A 19,465-nucleotide genomic window follows, 5' to 3' on the forward strand; every position below is an offset into this window, starting at 1 on the left:
TTTTCAAACTTTGTTTTTCATAGATCTTATCTTGCTTTCTTTCAAAGACTTCATTCCATTCTCACACTGTTAGTTTCTTTCAGATTGCTCTTTTTGACATCTGTTTCAGAAGGAAGCTGTTATGGAGCCTTCTTCTATTTGTGGGATTACCTCATATGTCTTTCATGAAGCCTTTCTCAATCATTTCAAATCAACTTCATTAGCTTTCCCTTCATCAGTCTCAGGGCAACTGGTTTTTGCTTCTCTCATGGAACTTCTGTCAGAGTTGATGCTGCAGTTATGCCTGGGTGTTTGTGTTGGTTTCTACTCCCCAAGCTACCCCTACATTGTAACCTCAAATCAGTGCCTTGTTCATATTCTCCCCTCATTACCTGTTTGGATTAAATCCTCCCCCCCAAATTAATATGGTGAAACTCTAACCCTCAATGTGACTGTATTAGAGTTAAGGCCTTTAAGAGGTAATTAAGTTTAAACGAGTTTGCAAGGATGGGGCCCTCATCAGATAGGACTGGTGTCCTTATAACAGGAGGAGAGGATGCAAGAGACCTATCTCTGTGCACATAGGGGAAAGGTCATGTGAGGGCACATCAAGGTGTCAGCTGTTTGCAAGCCAAGAAGAGACTCACCAGAAACCCAATTTTCTAGTGCTTTGATCTTGGACTTCCAGCCTCCAGATCTGTGAGAAAATAAATTTCTATTGTTTAAGCCTCCTAGACTGTGGTATTTTGTTATGAAAGCTCTAGCACATTAATATACTACCTAACACAGTATTTTGCGAATAATTTCTAGTCAATAGATAATTGCTTATTTCTTACTGACTATGACGAATTATATTTAGAGGAAAAATTTGGTTTTATAATTACCTGAAATTCTCATACTATACAAGTCATCTCTAAGAGTTGGTTTAAATGCTTCTTCCCAACATCTTTTCCCAAGCATACAAACATACACAAACACACACGAACACACACACACACACACAAAGCTTGGCATGAGCCATTTTGAGTGCATAGAATGGCCAGTAAATTTGCTTTTGTAATCAGAGAAAGTGCCTAACTTCAAACTGTTGATAGAAATATTAAAGAACACATATATATTTCCCTAGAATCCTACTTTGGAAGATATATGTCATCCTAGTTTATTATTTCCTCTAATGTCCATCTTTTGATGTCTGAGTCCATAACTTTTTGCTCAGTTTTTGTCATTGGAGCAGTGACTCCAGCACCTGTCGGATGGGTCAATGTGGAGGAAAGGTGAAAGGGGCTTTTAAACAACACTTATTCACTTATTCATTCACTCAATCATTCAAAACACTTCTAGAGAATTCACTCTTACAAAGCACTATTTTGGGAGCTATAAATAAAGGGGTGAAAAGACAGGGTGTGTCCCTACCTTTGAGTTTACAAACTAGTGGTAGAAAAGGCAGGCTAAATACCTATGAACAAGCAAATAAAAAAGATGGTTCTAGACAGCGATAAGTTCACTGTAATTCTAAGACCAGCCTCCCACCACCCCTAAGATACTGGTAGAAGCCACTGGTTTCATAGCTCTTGAGGGGACCCAATAGTCTAGTGAATGATCTCCTTGGGATCTTACTTGTGACTGATATATACCATCTTTTTCAATTTTTAACATTTTATCCTTTTGGTTAAAATATGTATCTCATTTATTTAAGTGACAAGTATCTGGGATGCTGCTGTCATAGAAAGGAAATGTCAACTCACATGATCTGGAGGAGAGATCTTAAAATTAAGTCCTATTTCCTTAAGAAAGAGGTGTGTGATCTTAGAGACCCACTTCTCTAACTGCCTAGATAGATTCTCATCTATCTATTCAGGATGATTCTCGTATTCAAATGTTATTTAAAATTTGTATTTGTGAGACTTAAGGTCAAGATGGTGGTGTAGGCAGACTCTGAACTCACCTCCACCCACGAACACAACCAGGTTACAACTGTTCTTGGAAAAATTACCCCAGAGAGAGTACTGAAAACAGGATAAACAGAACCCCCACAACAAGGCACAGTCTTGACTGAGGTGAAAAAGGCAGGAATTCCTTCTGGAGAGAAAAAAAGCCACCTTCCTGAGCCGTGGAGCTTCTCAGCCAGCTAGGCGGGAGCCACCCTAAGGCATGCAGCCTTCCCTGGAGAAGTGGGGACCTGAGCAGGGGCACGTTACCGCTATAAGCATCCTTCAGACTCAGCACAACTGAGACAAGTGTCCTACAATCTGGCTTCCCTGGCTGTTAACTACAATAGGGAATACCTCCAGAAAAGTGATCATTAACGTAAGTGGAATAAAGCCAGCTCTTAAAGGGCCCACACACGAATTCACCTGTCTCAGAGAGTCACGGTCCTTTGGTGAAAACAGACTTACCTGGTAGGCTCTGAGTTCATCTCGGTGAGAGGTAAGACCTCTCCGGAGACTGACACATTGCTGGTGGCCATTGTTATGACCTAGTACAAGTGTGCTGACACAGAGCTGGCAGATGCCATTGGAGTTCTTTACCTGGCGTTTTAGCCTAGGGATCTGCCCCATCCAGGAGAGTGTGGATTTAATCTAGCTCAGCCAGGGCAGGCAACCCACCCTAGGGACTGGCCCCATCCAAAAGCAAGCCCTCAGGCTACTTGTCAGCCTGCATAGACTGGGTGCCTGGGTCCACTGCAGACAGGTGAGTGTATCTGCCTCTATGGGACAGGGCCTGGGTGAGGACCAGGTGAACTTCAGGGGCATTGGAGGAGAGGTGGGGGCCTCTGCAGTGTGGTGACTGGGTATGCTCTAGGGGGTTGGGAAGCATGCAAGGGCCAGGACTGTGTTGACAGTGTGTCTGGACATATGAGGGGTGGGGCTTATCAGTGGGAGAAAACCTGTGCTTCACAAACAGCCACAAAGGAGATAGGCTTTGACATCCAAAGCCTGAAACAATTGGGTGCACCCATGCCTAGGCCAGCTCCACTCAACTGCAAACCTAAGAGAGCTGACAACAGCCTTGTAGGCCTGAGGCCTACAGCAATTGTAAACCCCTGAGCCTAGCAACCAGCTACACTGGGTGCCTACCCATTTAACAGGAAAACTGCAACAGGAGTGTGCTGTTAGACCTTGCAGACAACTGTGCTGGGGCTCCCCAAACCTGATTTACAAACAGCAGCCAGGGAGGGAAAGCCTAAACTCTCTGGGTACCTGCAGTAAGAGCAACCCTGCCACAGCAGAAGGACACAAGTAGCCCACACAGGGGTCACTTTTGGATCATTTGGACTGGTGATGAGAGGGAAGCACACTACTGGGCCTCAAAAGATGTCTCTTACATGAGGCCACTTCCCCAAGATCAGGAGACATAGCTGACTCACCTAATACATAGATATTAACACAGAGAAAGAGGCATAATGAGGAGGCAAAGGAACATGTTCCAAGCAGCAGAACAGGACAAAACTCCAGAAAAAGAACTATATGAAACAGAAATAAGCAATCTTCCTGAGAAAGAGTTCTAACAAAAACTCATAATTATGGTCACTGATCTTGGGAGATGACTGAATGTACACAGTGAGAGCATCAACAAAGAATTGGAAAATATGAAAAAGAACCAATCAGAAATGAAGAAAACAATACTGGAAGTGAAAAATTCACTAGAGGGACTCAATATCAGAGTAGATGATACAGAAGAACGGATAGTGAGCTGGAAGAAAGACTAGAGGAAATCTCTCAAGCTGAACAGATAAAAGAAAAAAGAATTAAAAAGAATAAGAACAGTCTAAGGGACCTCTGGGATAGTATCAAGCACACTGACATTTATATTATAGGTGTCCCAGAAGGAGAAGAGAGAGACAAAGGGGCAGGGAATCTATTTGCAGAAATAATAGTTGAAAACTTTCCTAACCTAAGGAAGAAAACAGACATCCAAGTACAGGAAATAAAGAGAGCACCAAACAAGATAAAATCAAAGAGGGCCACACCAAGACACATTATAATTAAAATGTCCAAGATTAAAGATAAAGAGGGAATCCTAAAAGCTGCAAAAGAAAGGCAACAAGTAACATACAAAGGAAAGCCCATAAGGCTATCAGTGGACTTCTCAGCCAAAACCCTACAGGCTAGAAAAGAGTGGCATGACATACTTAAAGTGTTGAAAGGAAAAAACCAACAGCCAAGAATACGCTATCCAACAAGGTTATCATTCAGAATGGAAGGAGAGGTAAAGAGTTTCCCAGACAAGCAAAAATTAAAGGCGTTAATTACCAACAAACCAGATCTACAAGAAATGCTGAAGGGACTTTTATTTTTTTAAGGAAGATTAGCCCTGAGCTAACATCTGTGCCCATCTTCCTCTATTTTATATGTGGGACGCCTGCCACAGCATGGCTTGACAAGCAGTGCATAAGTCTGCACACAGGATCTGAACCAGCGAACCCCAGGCCACTGAAGCGGAATGTGGGAACTTAACTGCTGTTCCACTGGCCCAGCCCAGAAGAGACTTATTTAACTGGGAAAGAGAAGACTGCAATTAGGAATAAGAAAATTATTTAAAAAACCAAAACAAAACAGACAATAAAATTATTGGTAAAGCAAAAATATAGTAAAGGTAGAAGATCAACCATCTATGAAGATAATATGAAGGTTAAAAGACAAAAGTACTAAAATATCTATTTCAATGATAAGAGGATAATGGATAGAAACACACAAAATAAGAGAACAGATATGATTTCAAAAACATAAAATGTAGGAGGAGGGGAGTAAAAGAGTAGAGCTTTTAGAAAGAGGTCAAACTAAAGAGGCCATCAACTCAATATAGATTGCTATAGATGTAGAATATTATAAGTGAACCTCATGGTAATCACAAACCAGAAACCTATAATAAATAAACAAACAAGTTAGAGAAATGAAATCAAACATATTACTAAAGGAAGCCATCAAACCACAAGGGAAGAGAGCAAGAGAGGAAGAAAGGAACATAGAAGAACTACTAAAAACATGCACAAAAAAAGCAACAAAATAGCTATAGATGCATTTTTATCAATGGCTACTTTAAATGTCAATGGACTAAATGCTCCAATCAAAAGGCATAGGGTGGCTGATTGGATAAAAAAACAAGACCCTTATATATGCTGCATACGAGAGACACATTTCAGAGTTAAAGACACTCACAAACTGAAAGTGAAGGGATGGAAAAAGATACTCCATGCAAATGGCAAAGCAAAAAAGAAAGCTGGGGTAGCAATACCTATATCAGATTTAATACCTATCCTTCTCAAACTCTTCCAAAGATCTGAAGAGACGGGGAAGCTTCCTAACTCATTCTATGAAGCCAACATTATCACGATACCAAAACCAGACAAGAACAACACAAAAAGAGAAAATTACAGGCCAACATCTCTGAAGAAAGTCTGTGCAATAATTCTCTAGAAAATACCAGCAAATTGAATACAATAATACATTAAAAAGATCATACACTATGATCAAGTGGGATTCATTCCAGAGATGCAGGGATGGTTCAACATTCACAAATCAATTAATGTGATAGACCATATTAATAAAATGAAGACTAAAAATCACATGATCATCTCAATAGATGCAGAGAAAGCATTTGACAAGATACAGCATCCATTTATGATAAAAACTCTAAATAAAATGGGTATAGAAGGAAAAAACCTCAGCATAATAAAGGCCATATATGACAAACCCACAGCTAATATCATTCTCAATGGAGAAAAACTGAAAATTATCCCTCTAAGAATAGGAACCAGATAATGATGCCCACTTTCACCACTCTTATTTAACATAGTATTGGAAGTCCTAGCCAGAGCAATCAGGCAAGAAAAAGAAATGAAAGGAATCCAAATTGGAAAAGAAGAAATGTAATTGTCACTATTTGCAGACGACATGATTTTATATATAGAAAACCCTAAAGAATCCACTAAAAAACTTAAATTAAAACTAAAAAACAATAAATTAGTACAGTCAAGTTGCAGGATAGAAAGTCAACATACAAAAATCAGTTGTGTTTCTGTATGCTAACAACAAAGTAGCAGAAAGAGAAATTAAGAATACAATCCCATTTGCAATTGCAACAAAAAGAGTAAAATACCTAGGAATAAACTCAACCAAAGAAGTGAAAGATCTGTATGCTGAAAACTATAAAACATTGTTGAAAGGAATTGAAGAAGACACAAAGAAATGGAAAGATACTCTGTGCTCTTGGATTGGAAGAGTTAACATAGTTTAAATTGTCTATACGTCCTAAAGCAATCTACAGATTCAATGCAATCCCTATCAAAATTCCAACAACATTTTTCACAGACGTAGAACAAAGAATCTTAAAATTTATATGGAACACCAAAAGACCCTGAATAGCCAAAGGAATCCTGAGAAAAAAGAACAAAGCTGGAGGTATCACACTCCCTGATTCCAAAGTATACTACAAAGCGATAGTAACCAAAACAGCATGGTACTGGCACAAAATCAGACACACAGATCAATGAAACAGAATCAAGAGCCAAAAAATAAACCCACACATCTATGGACAGCCAATTTTCGACAAGGGACCAAGAACATACAATGGAGAAAGGAAAGTCTCTTCAATAAATCATGCTGGGAAAACTGGACAGCCACATGCAAAAGACACTATCTTACACCATGCACAAAAATCAACTCAAAAGGATTAAGGACTTGAATTTAAAACCTGAAACCGTCAAATTTCTAGAAGAAAACATAGGAAGTATGCTCTTTGACATTGGTCTTAGCAGCATTTTTTCAAGTACTGTGTCTGACTCGGCAAAAGAAACAATAGAAAAAATAAACAAATGGGACTACATGAAACTGAAAAAGCAAAGGAAACCATCAACAAAACAAAAAGACACCCTAACAATTGGGAGAACATATTTGCAAACCATATATCATACAAGGGATTAATATCCAAAATATACAAAGAACTCATACATCTCAACAACAAAAAAGCCAACAACTCAATTAAAAAATGAGGAAAAGATCTGAACAGACATTTCTCCAGGAAATATATATGGATGGCCAGCAGGCACATGAAAATATTTTCAACGTCATTAACTATCAGGGAAATGCAAATCAAAACTACAATGAGATATCACCTCTTTCCGGTCAGAATGGCTGTAATTAACAACACGGGAAACAACAAGTGTTGGAGAGGATGTGGAGAGACAGGAACTCTCATATTCTGCTGGTGGGAGTGCAAACTGGTGCAGCCACTATGGAAAACAGTATGGAGTTTCCTCCGAAAATTAGGAATAGGTCTACCATATGATCCAGCTATTCCTCTGCTGGGTATTTATCTAAAGAACTTGAAAACACAAATGCAAATAAGGATACATGCACCCCTATGTTCATTGCAGCCTTATTCACAGTAGCCAAGACTTGGAAGCAACCTAGGTGCCCAGCAAGGGATGAATGGATAAAGAAGATGTGGTATATATACACAATGGAGTACTACTCAGCCATAAGAAATGATGAAGTCCTCCCATTTGGACAACATTGATGGACTTTGAGGGTATTATGCTGAGTGAAGTAAGTCAGAGGGAGAAAGTAAAAAACCGCATGATTTCACTCATGAATAGAAGATGAAAAGAATGGCAAACACACAGATAGAGACAGAGATTGGATTGGTGGTTACCAGAGGGAAGGGGGGAGGGAGGAGGGCAAAAGGGGTGATTAGGCACATGCTTGTGGTGATGGATTGTAATTGGTCCTTGGGTGGTGAGCATGACGTAATCTACACAGAATTTGAAATATATTACAATGTACACCTGAAAGTTATATAATGTCACAATCCAATGTTACTGCAATAAAAAATTAATTAGTTTAAAAAGACACCAAAAAAATCGTATTTGCTATGTCTGCGAAAAGTGAGATTCTAGGGTCATATAAATGTAGAAACAATTAACAAGCAGAAAACAAGTATAGTCCATAATTGGAAACATAATTTCAAGATGCTTTTTTTCTACTTTAAGGGTGTATATCCTTCTATTTGTCGTTCTTTGTAAAACATAAGTAAAAATTTGAACTGCTTTTAATTGCACTTGGCAGACTGTTTCTCTTTGAATGTAATTTTATGCTTAGATGGAATTACGTGGAGTCCTGTCTTTTATTAGGGTTACTTATGAGTTTTCACCATCCTGTGTTACTCTTTAAAAAGGGTTCTAGAGATGGGAGAGCATTTTTAATTCAGGGTTTGTGGAAGGTTATATTCTGCTATATGGTGACTGAAAGACAAAGGTCTCTGAATTTCCTAATTAACCACAAGTTATTTATACACTGGAAATGCAAACCACATGGTTTAAAGTTTAAAAATTGCTAGTACTTTTCACTAGATTCATGAAAAAAGTTAGACAATAAAAATTCTTGGTAGAATGCATGGGGTGATAGGTTAAGAACTTAATCTAAGATTGTAAGTTTAGTAGTCAAGTTTGAGCTCCAACAATATGTCCATTGCCACCATATTGCTGTACATTTCAAGCTTCAGCCTGCAGATCTATTGTTCAGAAAATAGATGTACATTGTTCTGTCCTTATTCTGTTACTCAAGAACAACGCAAAAAGGAGTGAAACATTTCAACAATTGTAAAAGGTTTGGGAAACGTGCAGTCTCCAGCATTTGGTAATTTCCCCACTCCCTGCCAAACATACATTCAAGCACTTCAGAAGCAAGCAATATCCTTTTTTCCCCTGAACCAAATTTCTGAGCAATTGTCTCATTTCTCTGCTTACTTCGACTGAATGTAAAAGGTGACTCAATGAGAACACTGCTTGTGATGTGTCTGGGAAAACTACATAGGGGAGGAAAACACACCTGTTATGGAAACATCTGTGGCCATTCCCAAGGAAAACAATAAGCAGGATTGGCATGTACATATCAGTGCCAGATGGTACTCCATATCCCTAACCACAGTGGTCATGCCCATTTGTCCAGTAGAGGACTATTGCACCCCCTGAATTTGCTCACTTGTACCCTGATCCTGTTGGAACAGTAGGCTATGGCCTACCGGTGGGAAAGTACACTATATGCCACAGAGGTTGGACCTATATCCTAGGATTTAGCAAGTAAACCCCCGGAGTAACCACCTTTACTCACTGCATGTCCTAATGACCCCTTTCAGTCTCATATATTGTTCTTCAGAAATAGTGCTAACTACTTTACTAGTCTGCTTGGGCTGCCATAACAAAAAACCGTAGACGGGATGGCTTGGCAACAGAAATTAATTTTTCCACAGTTCTGGAGACTGAAAGTTTGAGATCAGGGTGTTGGCATGGGCATTGTCAGTTTCTGGTGAGAGCTTTCTTTCTGGCTTGCAGATGGCCACCTTCTTGCTGTGTCCTAACAAGGTAGAGATCTCTCTCTCTGTATCTCTCTTTCTCCCCTCTTCTTATGAGGCCACCAACATTAAAAAATGTATATACTTACAGCTGGCCTGGTGGTGTAGCATTTAAGTTCACGTGCTCTGCTTTGGTGGCCCGGAGTTCTCAGGTTTGGATCCCAGGTGCAGACCTAGCACCCCTTGTCAAGCCATGCTGTGGTGGCACCCCACATAAAATAGAGGAAGGTTGGCACAGATACGAGCTCAGTGACAATCTTCCTCAAGCAAAACGATGGTGATTGGCAGCAGATGTTAGCTCAGGGCCAATCTTCCTCACACACACAAAAACGTGTACACTTATCTCCACATTCTTAAAGACTGAGCTCAGCCAGGATCTCCTCTACAAAGTCTAATCCGAGCCCTTAGTTTGAGCTAAGTGTTCTTGTAATTCCAACGTATAAACACATAATAAAACTGTTCAAATGATGTTGAAGATTCCATGAACCCAGGGACAGTGCCTTATTGATTATTGTATTCCCAAAGCTTAGCATAGTGCCTGGTACATAAGAGGTTTTCAATAAATTCTAGGCTGTTGCTAGAATAAAATTAAATCAGAAGCAGGCAGCATTGAATTGGTGATTTCATTTTTTAAGTAGTATTAATTGCCTGCCTATATGGACAATAAAAGCAACAGCAACAAAAATATCCTGCCAATAAATTGGTCATTTTACTAGTTGCCTTGAAGAGCCTTGTAAATATTATGGAACATGTTTCCTGTTCCAGTATGAGCCAGAAAACTAAACTCGGTAACTTCATGTGAAGCATCTTCAGTTCTTTTATATTCAGAACCACTGGAGTGAGACATGTTAAATCAGTCAAATGAGAAATTCCTCATTTCCACCTTTATGTATCTCCTGGGTTTTCCCTTGTTCACCCAGTCACCTGCAAAAATCATCAAACGTTCAAATTCATAGTATGTGACTCAGTGACCCTGAACCTCTTGGTGGCCTGGAGTGAACATGGAATGCTCTCATTTAGCACTTGGAACTCAGTCAGATATTAGTTTTCCTGCACTGAAATCGTCTGATGCCAGTGAAGAGGGAAGTCAGAAACAGAGATCAGAAAATTCTGGCCACCCCCTCGCAATATGATGACTGAGTCACTGACAGAAAGGGGGCTGGAAGCTGAGTTTCTCTCGCCTAAGTCCTTTTATGCCAGTTATTAAAATTTGTTACTTCTCAGAGCTATGGAATTGAAGACTACTTCATTGAGATGATGAAGAGTTTAGACTCTAAAATGTCTCCCTGCATCTCTGTCAGGCAGTGTGAGCCCCAAATGGGACAGGAGTCAACTTTCTGATGTTCATACTCTGTATAACGCATGTTCCACCCCAGAGACTGAGTTTTCTGTGCAAAGAGCTATGCCAATCCCTTGAAAATCCTTGAGTTGCATGTTTCCTTGTTTATGACTTCTCCCTATAGTCGGTTCTGCTTCAACTCATTTGAAAGGGACATCTGTTGGATGATTTGACGTGGTATCTGTGTTTGCTGCAAGTCTGCTCTGACAGGTCAATGTAAAAGAACCCGGGGAGGGAGAGCTCAGTCACATGCTGAGTGGCTCTCAAGTGCAGGAACAGATTTGAGAGGATTATCCAAGACAATGACTTCCAGATCAAACTAGGCCATGGAGTTAGCCACAGGGCTCTGCAAATTCTTTGTGGCTCAGTCCTCTGGGGTGTCCTGTCACCATGCTTGCCAATAATGAATTTTACTTCCATGCGGGAGCTTTCAGGTCTTCTTGACATACTTTAAAGCCATATGCATTTCAGTCACTTCAGACATCATCCTGCTCCTTAACTTGAAGAACAGTCTAGTAAGTCAGTGAGGTTTGCCACAGCATCAAACCTCCTTTTAAATCCACATCTATTGAACAACAACTACGATTCTGGATAGTTGACTCATGAGTATTTCGTGCTAAGGAATAATGGGGGTAGTCTGAGGAAATTAAATCCACACAAGCAATTCCCAAACTTTATTTCGTTCCATGTTTGAATACTCTCTAAAGCCAAATGTTTTTACCAGACCTGTAACATATAGCAAAATCAGCTGATATGACTGTCCTTTTCTTTCTTCCTTCATCTTTCACTTCTCTGGTGTGGTGCTAACTGTAGAGAAGTCACCAAAAAGAGGTGGCGAGAGAAAACAAAAATCAAAGATCACAATCCATTTTTCTCTCCCCTGGTAATCCTATTTCTAAGGCAGTCACTGCTTCTCAGAAAGGTTAAGCCCAGCTCAGTCAGAGGTGGGACTGGAAACCTTGGTGACACTATGACACATGACAGACCTATCTAAATAGACAGTCAGGTTACAAATAGCTGGCTCTGAATATCTTCTTTAAAAACGTCTATTCTCTTGGCATAATTATAAGACTGAGTCCCCAGGAAAGCCTGCGTTGAAGCACCACATTGCTTAAGAGTATTATATTACCTTGCATAGTTTTATTCTCCAATATTATGGAACAATGTAAAAAATATCCAGCTGCCTTGTGAAGTCTAGAAGGAGCCAGAGCTACTGTTTCTTGATAGAAAGAGTAACAAGGCAGCCCTTCTGAGCCCTCTGAAGACCCTAAATTCACACCTCCCAACTACCCAAGTGGTATTCTATAAATAACTGGATTCTGGTCTATAGAATTGTTTCTACATATGAAAAAAATCAGTTTTGGAATATGAGTTACCACCAGCCAGATTTCTGTTCATTAAATACCTACCAGCACCAGACTCTCCATTAGATACATCACCGGTGCTCTTTCATTCAGTTTTCACCAGGAAACTTATAAGTCTTGTGCACGTTTTACAGAGGAGGAAAATGAAGCATAGGGGGATTCAGTAACTAGTCCAAGGCAACCCCTATATCAAGTGGGGGAACCTGGAGTGGAGTTCAAGTCTGAATGAAGCTTCTTGACATCAGAACCTTTTCTCTGTTCTGCTCATTAAAGTGTCCCCAAATGCCTGGAAGAGTGCCTGGCAAATTGTAGATACTCAATGTACATTTGACAAAGATTCCAGCACATGTACTCCTAACCATTATTCTATACTGTCTCACCTGGGTCTTCACTCCAGTCCTGTGCCTGCCTCTCTCTCTCACCGTCTTTCAGAGGGAGATGGAGGCCAGGGCTGCATCAGCCTGCTGTAGGAAGCTATGCATCTGTAGACATTCTGCTGGAGGAACACAGCAGTGGTCAGGAAGTTGTCTCCCCAGGTTTGATAACCTCCTTCCCTCTCTCTCTCTCTTCTTTCCTCTGTCCCTTCCTCCTTCTCACTACGATTCTCTGAGTCCTTGCTATGTGGGCTGAGCATTGGAGATTCACATGAACAAAGTCTGTCCTCACACAAATTATTGGTTAAATTATAGGTAGGAAGAGTGCTTTGACAGAAAGTTTGAAGGTGTTATAGAAGCACACAACAAGAGAACCCAACTTATACTTTGAGCTCAGGGAAGACCTTGGAAATTTAAACTTTAAGATGAGACATAACAAATGCTGGCAAGGATGTGGAGAAAGGGGAACACTTGTGCACTGTTGGTGGGAATGTAAACTGGTGTGACCACTGTGGAAAACAGTATGGAGGTTCCTCAAAAACTTAAAAGTAGAATGACCATATGATCCAGAAATCCCACTTCTGGGTACATATCCAAAGGAGATGAAATCATTATCTCTACGAGATGTCTATATTCCCATGTTCACTGCAGTATTATTCATGCTAGCAGAGGTATGGAGACAACCTCAGTATCTGTTGATAAGTGAATGGATAAAGAAATTGAGCTATATATACAATGGAATATTATTCACCCTTAAAAAGATAGGAAATCCTGCCATTTGTGGCAACATGAACATGGAGGGCATTATGCTAAGTGAGATAAGCTGGACAGAAAAACAAATACTGTGTGGTATTGCTTAAATGTGGAATCTAAAAAAAAAACGTCAAAGTCAGAAACAGAGAGTAGAATGGGTGATTGTTAGAGGTTAAGGGTGGGAGAAATGAGCAGAGGTTGACAAAAGCATACAAGCTTTCAGCTATAAGATTAATAATGTCTCAGGATCTAATGTATAATATGGTGACTATAGTTGATAACACTGAATTGTATAATTGAAATTTGCTGAGAGTAGAACTTAAATGTTCTCACCCCCCACCCTCCCAAAAAAGACATCTATGTGAGATGATGAATGTGTTAATTCAATTCTGGGTATCCTTTTGTAATGTATACATATATCAAAACATCATGTTGTACACTTTAAATATTTTACAATTTTATCAGTTGTACCTTAACAAAGCTGGGAGAAAAAAAGAATGATGAGAGTTCTCAAAGGTTAGCCTGGGATCCCTGGAGGTCCTACCTAGGACACTTTAAGGGGTTCAGGAGTCAAACCTATCTTCATAATAATGCTAAGAAGTGATTAGCCATTTCCGTTCTCATTCTCTTACAAGTGTGCAGCGGAGTTTTCCAGAGTCTACATGACGTATGCCGTCACCACGGATTGACTGTAGAAGCAGACATGAAAATCCATCTGTCTTCTATTAAGCCACACATTAAAAAGATTTGCAAAAATGTAAAACAATGCCACTCTTCCCACTAATGTATTTTTGGTTTTGGAAAATGTAGTTATTTCTCATAAAATATATTATTTAGGTTTAAATGGAATCAGCTTACCATGTTATTTTTAAATGAATTAAATATTTAAAAATTTCTCAGTTTTAATTTATAACATGTAGATATCCATAGGTAGAGGGATAGTGAAGGTTTTTAAGCAGGCTGGAGTGGTTCAGATTTGCTATGAAACAAAGGAAGGAAGGAAGAGGAGAGAGGAGGGATGGAAGGAGGTTGAGAGGAAAAGAAGGAGAAAGGAGGGAGAGAAAGAAGAAGGGAGGGAGGAAAGGAAGGTCAGTAAAGAGGTTTTGGGGAAAACTTGGTAAGCCAGGAGGTGGGGGCAGTAGGACTGGGTAGAAGAGAATGGATTTACATGACATCGAAGAAGGAGAATCTAGAGAACTTACTGTTTGGCTATCAGTAGAGAGAGAAGTTACTGCTTAAGAAGGAATGAATTCTCACAGGGGTCTTCAGTCCCACAGCTTTGTTTTAAATCCTAGTGCTACCCTACTAGTTCCATGACCATGGGACAGTTATTTCACCTCCATAAGCTGCAATTTTCTAGTTAGAAAACAGAAATAGGGATAAGAGCCACACTTTGTATGGTTGTTGAAATGATTTAAAAAAGTAAACATATCTAATGTAATAACTGGAATATCGTAATTATTTAATGATTATTAGTTTCTTTATTATTGATTATTTATGATTATTAGTTCCTTAATGTCTCTTTAAATTCACTTGCTTCCTAACCACTTTTAGATGGAGCAGGGAAGCTGTCAGTGTTCCTCAGGAATCGAATGAAGTTCTTGGCTGGGAGCGTCTACACGGTTTGTGAAAGCTTCTCCTGTGATTCCTAGACACCAGTGGAGAGGTGCTTTCCTCGACCCCTAGCAAGCTGTCTCTGTCTCTGTCTCTCACCTTGAGGGCTGTGCTATCATTTCAATTCAGTTCACTTGTGCTGTGGGCTCCCTTTTAACTTGAAGCTTTGTCCTGATTCTCTTCTTCCACAGTCTGATTCTCAGTACCCTTTGCTGTGTTTCCAAAGTCTTAAATAGCCTTGTGTATTTCCATGCCTTGCCATGTCCCCAGCTTTGCACAGCTCTCTTCCCCAGCAACCACCATCTACAGACAAAATAACTTAGGAGGAGAGTTCAGACACAGTCTTTAAGTGATTATAAATAAAAAGTGGTCATCCTTAAGGAAAATCACATAACTGGGGCCTGAGCTGCCTCCTGTGTTGTTTTTACTCTCTTTTGAAAGGCTGTTCTCAAATGAATTGACATGAGAGTTTGGGGTGGTATTTCTTTGAGGGCCTAGAGGAAAAGGGGACAGTGAGCTGCAAGGTCATAGGACCATGAGAATGTTTTGCATTTTGTCAAGGGGCCCTTAGAACAGAGAAGCAGAGCCCAGGAGGTGAACAGAGGAGAGCATGGGTCTGGCAGTCTGCCCTGCAACAATGAGCTTTGTCTGCACGCAGGTTCCCAACTTGCAGACGGTACCCATTTGAATAGAGCCCATTGTTTACCACTTGGGTGGAAAACAGAGGAAATAGGCCAATGAGTCAGGAATTTTTCTAAGTGTTTCAGAGAAATATAAACAAAACCAGGAGTTGAAGAGAAGATGAAACGGATAAGGACAAATAAGGTCTGCTTGATGTTAATGATGCTCTTCAGTCTTTGCTGAGAGCCTGTCATCCCTGGGCTGCAGATTCTAACCTTGAACCTGAATCCAACAGGGAAGCAAATTCCACTCTGGGGAGAGACTCTGACTAAAATCTAATCTCAGGTAGTTTGAAGTAGTCGATCCTCCTCCTTTCTCCATTTGAAGTCCATTTGTTCAGACTCAAGGATAAAGTTTACTGGAATCATGGACAATTTTACTCTTTTAGAGGGAGAATAGATCTGTGAACTGTGGGGTAAACTGGCTATTTGGTAGGTAAGGGTAGGGCAAAGGAGGTGGACAAGAGGATGAAAAAGGATCACAGTAGTGGGACACCCCTAAAAATGCAACTTAGTAACTAAATATTGTTGGAATTTTCCAGCTGGATTCTTCAAGTTAATTGGCCCTGTGATAGAGACCACAATAAAGATGCCAAAATCAAGGCACAAAAAGATTCAATAACAAAATAAAAATAAAGGACATTTGCTCAAAATCCTTTCCTCTTCATAGAGGTTGAGGAAAAGAGAGAGGGGATTACAGGGTGTGTAATTTTTTTTTTTTTAAGTGTAGCGACTGACCAGCAAGTGACATAAGCTTAGTCTTACCCTGGTCCTACTCCATGACCTGATTTCCTGAGCTGCAGATGCTCAGACTGACATTTCATTTTCCTATGGCTCGGCGCTTAGTGTAGGAACAGTCTTTCCATTGTGTCATCTCAGTTGGGAAAAATGCATGGTGGTGATATGAATGCCACTGAAAAGAAGGAAATGACTTGGTGTCCGTGGCAAAGACTCAACTATGTTCTCCTGAAAGCTCCAGTTCGCAATTCAGACTTGATTCATTTTCTTTTTTTATTTTCAGTAGCTTTGTTTTCAAATTGGTTACAAAGGAATAAAATCCAGAAATTACAGAAAAATCCCAAGGAAGAAAATGGAAACAATCTGTAATCTAACCCCCAACATAGTGTGCTGCTGTCTATCTTTTCATATTCCATAATTAATGGAAGATTTTGTACTATTTAGTAACCTGCCTTTGTCGTCTATCATTCATTTCACAATTTTTATATCACTGTATATTATATTCTTCCTCAACATAATTTCAAAGCCTGTAAAACATTTTTAAATAGTTCTCTATTTTTCACTGTTAATATTAACTTCAAATTTTCACTATTAAAATAATGAAATTTCATAAGGAGCATTGATTTATTTGTTATTCAACAAATATTTCTTGGGTACCTACCATGTGCAAATCATGAAATTAGGCATTATTTGTAGCTGGCAAAAGGATAAATTAAGACACAAATAGTCCATTCCTTAAGGGACTCAGTGAAAAGGGGCTAATCTTTCCTCAGTGATAGTAACTGTTTAAGAGGTGCCTTTTCCTCTTCTTTGATTTTCAGGTCCCTTTGTAGTTTCTGTAAGTCCAGCTCATAAAACCAACTCCTGGGGCTTATTTGGTCCATCTTCTTTCTTCCAGACAGTATTGTGTAACAGTCCAATTAAATTATCTGGGGTTGATTTGTCAGAGATTTTAACTCATAAACTTCATATAGAAGTTAGAAAACATTCAAAATAGTATTACAATGATTATGATTGGTATACTTTTGTAGCAATAAATAGAAACTACACAGAGAAATAGCTGAAACTTAATTCCATTATAATCAGGAAAGCAGCATAATCATATTTAGCTCAGAAACTCTGGGTTGCACAACATAACTGAAACTGGGGCTTCACAGCAGGATAGCTGGGTTTCCAACTCAAATGGCTGTCACAACCTTACTTTTTTGGGGCACTGAAATATTTTAATGCAATCATTGGCTTTTGATTCTGCCTCTGACATCGAGGCCGCCTTTATTACCACTTGCCCAGTGGGAACGGCTGGTTTGCTCATTTGTGTAGCACATACTTTCTTTGAAGTCAAGACCATGGGAGTGATTCCATTTGAATCAGTGATTTTCTAACAGCTTCAGGATCTCAGGATGCATTTCTTAATTCTAAACAGCCTTCATAGAAAATCACATCCTTGATGTAGATGAAAAGATGAAAAAAAAATAAGGATACATTTGATTAAAAGTAGCGCAATCATGGTTGTGGTAGGCAGAATTTTAAGATGACCCCCAAGACCACTGGCCCCTGGTGTGACTCCCATGATTATGTTAAGTTATATGGTAAGAGGGAGATAGTCCTGGTGGGCCAAACTAATTCCACGAGCCCTTTAATAGCAGAGAGTTTTCTCTGGCTAGGGGTAGAAGAGGAAGTCAGAGAGATTTGAAGCATAAGAAGGACTCAACCCACCATTGCCTGCTTGGAGATGAAGGGGCCATGTGAAAAGGATAAGAAGGAAATGAATTTTATCAACAACCAGTGAACTTGGAAGAGGACCTTGAGACCCAGATGAGGACTGCAGCTGGCTGACACCTTAGTGGGAGACTTGGAGCAGAGAAACCAGCTGAGTCCATCTGGAATTCTGACCTACAGAAAGATCAGTAATAAATTTGTATTGTTTCAAGCTGCTAAGTTTGTGGTAATTTGTTACTGAGCAACAGAAAACTAATGCAGTGATCACAACAACTCAGATTTTATGTCTTACTGACAGCAGATTGGTCACACATTTACCATCAACCAGGGACATAACATTTTCAAAAATTTAAATGAGGTAAAAGTACCTTGTGTGAAACTCTTAGCTAAACCCACAAACAATAGAAGGAGACGGTGTATCAAATGAAGCCCAGCATATAAGCACACTTTGGATATTAATGAAAAGCTTCTATAATTTATGATAAATTAATACATAATAGTTCAACAAATGACATCATAGAAATATATTCAGGCTGTTATTAGGGTCCAGGGGAAGCTCGCCTATCCCCATCTGGGCAGCACAGGAAGTTCTTCCCGGAGGAAGGGTGATTGTCAAGGGAAGGCGAGAGGTAACTTTCCTTATGTTTACAGGCCCAGGGAAAATCAATTTCCTGGTGCTGTGCATGAACAAATTGGGGAGATATAGACAACTGTGATGAGCCAAGAGGAGGGGACTAGCAGATGGACAAAACAACTTGGGATTTCATTTCCTCTTCTACTCCAAGTCTTAGGATGATCATCTTAGAGAAGAATACTCTTGTCAAGACCCTTCCTCAAAAACCTCCCCAGGGAATAAAAGAAGCCTCACTCACAGGGGCTAAGGACAGCATTTTATTACTAATCTAAAGTCTGAGGGACTTTAGATGTGAGTTAATTTTAATGGAAGATACCCCTACTGAGACTCTAAATCACAGGCATCTAAGACAACCTTAAGTAAGGGCTGAATGCTAAACATCAGAGGGCCTAGAATTCACAGCCTAGAAAGGGCTATAAAATGAAACAATTGCTGCTATCAGTATTACTGCCGTTTCTTGAAATCTTCATTTATAAAATCATGGTAGCAGCCGTTCCTGTCGATCTTATTAAACAATATGGTGACAAATGAAAAGATCTCCTGAATAAGATCCTTTTTTGGAAAGAACATGTTGTGAAAATGTATAAATTGAGCCATTTCTTGTGGTGTCTTTGTGCTCTGCAAAGTGTGGAAGGCTCTAGAGCTCTCTGCGTCCTTTGGAGTCTTCTGTGCTTGTGGTGAGTACACCTGCTGGAGCATGTGGAGTCAAAGGTGATTGTGGAGAAAGCCCAAGTGCCTTTGGAGGAGCCCACCTCTATCAACCCATGATTGACTGTAGGAATTAAAGGGGAGATAGAGGATTTAGACCAATGCCAAGCAAAGACCAATGGATCCATGTGGGCACAAAGAGAGACAAAGCATGCAAAAATATAACTGAGCTACAAATCATTCCCTTCACCATGCTTTCACTCTGCAAGTGA

The 19,465-nt window shown here is 39.8% G+C and overlaps 1 long non-coding RNA gene across 1 annotated transcript in view; it reads left to right on the forward strand.

Moving 5' to 3' along the window:
* The window catches only part of LOC139046278 (uncharacterized), a 33,496-nt gene extending 15,374 nt beyond the window's left edge, over window positions 1–18,122 (forward strand). The window contains exons 2-3 of the long non-coding RNA XR_011506125.1: window positions 14,715–14,782; window positions 17,857–18,122. This is a non-coding gene — a long non-coding RNA (uncharacterized lncRNA). The remainder of the gene's footprint in view (window positions 1–14,714; window positions 14,783–17,856) is intronic.
* The last annotated feature ends 1,343 nt before the right edge of the window (window positions 18,123–19,465 follow it).

The sequence above is a fragment of the Equus asinus genome, chromosome 2 (genome assembly GCF_041296235.1).
Source record: "Equus asinus isolate D_3611 breed Donkey chromosome 2, EquAss-T2T_v2, whole genome shotgun sequence".
NCBI lineage: Eukaryota > Metazoa > Chordata > Mammalia > Perissodactyla > Equidae > Equus > Equus asinus.